Here is a 2,734-nt window from a genome sequence, read left to right as displayed (position 1 = left end):
AAGAGATCAAAGGGATACAAATTGAGAGGGAGAAAGTTAAGCTATCACTATTTGCAGATAATGTAATAGTATACATAAGCAACCTCCAAATTTTTACCAGAGCTCCTACAGCTGATAAACAACTTCAGCTGTGGCTGGATATAAAACCAACTCTTACATATTAGTAGCCTTCCTCTATTCAAAGGATAAAAGGGTTGAGAAAGAAATTAGGGAAGTAATACCCTTCCCAATAATCACAAATAATATAAAATATCTTGATATGAATCTAATCAAGCAAATGATAGATCTGTATAACAAGAACTTCAAATCCCTGAAGAAAGAATTCAAAGAAGACCTCAGAAGATGTAAAGGTCTCCCATGTTCATGGATTTGCAAGATTACTATAGTAAACATGGCCATCTTGCCTAAAGCAATCTATAGATTCAATGCAATCCCTATCAAAATTCCAACTGAATTCTTCATAGAGTTAGAAAAATCAATTATCAAATTCATTTTGAATAGCAGCCTTATTTGTAATAACCAGAAAGTAGAAGCAACCCAGATTTTCCTCAGCTGAAAAATGGATACAAAAAATACTTTTTATTTAAACAGTTGAACACTATTTAGCTATTAAAAACAAGAAATTTATGAAATTTGCAACCCTCGACACTGTACAGAGACTTAAAAACAACCCAGAAATGCTAAAAGGAGAATAAGTATTCTTAACTGGAAACAAATTCTTCCATTTGTTATCTAACACCAAGTGGCCAGAACTAAAACATAAATAATATTATAAAGATTGAACAGATTATGTATATGAAATGTATATGTATATGATTTTGTATTAACTATTAGTGAAAAATGAAGTCATGAATCAGACAAAGAGCAAGAAGAGGTATATGGGAACCTTCAGAAGGAGAAAAAGGAAAGATATCGGCTGTTTGCGCTTGCCAGCACATCTGTTGGAGCCTACTTCTGCAGAACACCAGCTTAAACAACTAGCCCTGCAGGAAAGAACCTAAAGGATCAAGTCATAATGGGAGCATTTTTAGACAAGCCAAAGATGTCCAGGGGCAGGGGAATGGGTTGCGATACTGCCTAAGCAGCATGCAAGGTTGGCGAGTTGAAATGGAGGATGCACATACTGTTGTGATCGGTTTGCCAAGTGGACTTGAGACATGGTCATTCTTTGTTGTATATGATGGGCATGCTGGTTCTCAGGTTGCCAAATACTGCTGTGAGCACTTGTTAGGTCACATCACCAATAACCAGAATTTTAAAGGGTCTGCAGGAGCACCTTCTGTGGAAAACGTAAAGAATGGAATCAGAACAGGTTTTCTGGAGATTGATGAACACATGAGAGTTATGTCAGAGAAGAAACATGGTGCAGGTAGAAGTGGGTCAACTGCTGTGGGTGTCTTAATTTCTCCCCAACTTACTTATTTCATTAACTGTGGAGACTCAAGAGGTTTACTTTGTAGGAATAGAAAAGTTCACTTCTTCACACAAGACCATAAACCAAGTAATCCTCTGGAAAAAAGAACATATTCAGAATGCAGGAGGCTCCATGATGATTCAGCGTGTCAATGGCTCTCTGGCTGAATCAAGGGGATTTTAATTACAAATGTGTCCATGGAAAAGGTCCCACAGAGCAGCTTGTCTCACCAGAGCCCGAAGTCCACGATATTGAAAGGTCTGAAGAAGATGATCAGTTCATCATTCTTGCATGTGATGGTATCTCAGATGTCATGGGAAACGAAGAGCTCTGTGACTTTGTGAGATCCAGACTTGAAGTCACTGATGACCTTGAAAAAGTTTGCAATGAAGTAGTCGACACCTGTTTATATAAGGGAAGTCGAGAAAACATGAGTGTGATTTTGATCTGTTTTCCAAATGCACCTAAAGTCTCAACAGAAGTGGTGAAGAAGGAGGCAGAGCTGGACAAGTACCTGGAAAGCAGAGTAGAAGAAATCATAAAGAAGCAGGGGCAAGGCGTTCCTGACTTTGTCCATGTGATGCTCACGCTAGCCAGGGAGAACATCCTCATCCTCCCACCAGGGGGTGAATTGGCAAGCAAGCGGAATGTAATTGAAGTCCTTTACAATAGACTGAACCCTTACAAAAATGACGACCCTGATTCTGCATCAACTGATGATATGTGGTAAAGCCGCTCATCTAGCCATGGGTTCACCTTTGCCTCAAAGGAGAAATCAGCCCATCCTTGCCGAGCCTTTAACATCCATCATCGACCTTAAGGAAGGGGTCCGACACGGCTGAGGGACTACAGCTTCAGTGATGGAACAGCTAGCCCAGAATGGATTTTTTTTTTTCTAAATTGTAAATTTGAGACTAATGTAAACGTGATTTCAAACCGTAATTCATGTTGTAAATCAGACTCCAGTAATTTTTGTTGTATGATTTTGGTTTTTGTAAAGTGTAATTGTCCTTGTACAAAGTGCTCATGTTTAATTATGAACTGCTTTAAAATCACTATCAATGATAAAGGAAATTTGGCTTGTTGTGTGACACAACAGAAATAGTGACGCTATTAGTGATGCGTCAGTGGTTAATAACACAGATTCTAATAGACTTTCAAAGAATTAACGTCAATACTCCTCAAATTATTCCAAAAATAGAAACAGAAGAAACATTGTCCAAATCTTTATATGGGGTCACATTTACCCTGATATTAAAATCACAAAAAGACCCAACAAAGAAAGAGTACATACCAATCTTTCTTATGGATATGTATTCA

The 2,734-nt window shown here is 38.1% G+C and overlaps 1 pseudogene; it reads left to right on the top strand.

The window, feature by feature from the left end:
- Positions 1-1,015: 1,015 nt before the first annotated feature.
- Positions 1,016-2,172, top strand: LOC117705810 (protein phosphatase 1A pseudogene; annotated as a pseudogene).
- The last annotated feature ends 562 nt before the right edge of the window (positions 2,173-2,734 follow it).

Source organism: Arvicanthis niloticus, chromosome 3, assembly GCF_011762505.2.
Source record: "Arvicanthis niloticus isolate mArvNil1 chromosome 3, mArvNil1.pat.X, whole genome shotgun sequence".
Lineage (NCBI taxonomy): Eukaryota > Metazoa > Chordata > Mammalia > Rodentia > Muridae > Arvicanthis > Arvicanthis niloticus.
Note: the sequence above shows the minus strand (reverse complement) of the source record. Positions and strands in the feature narration are given on the sequence as shown.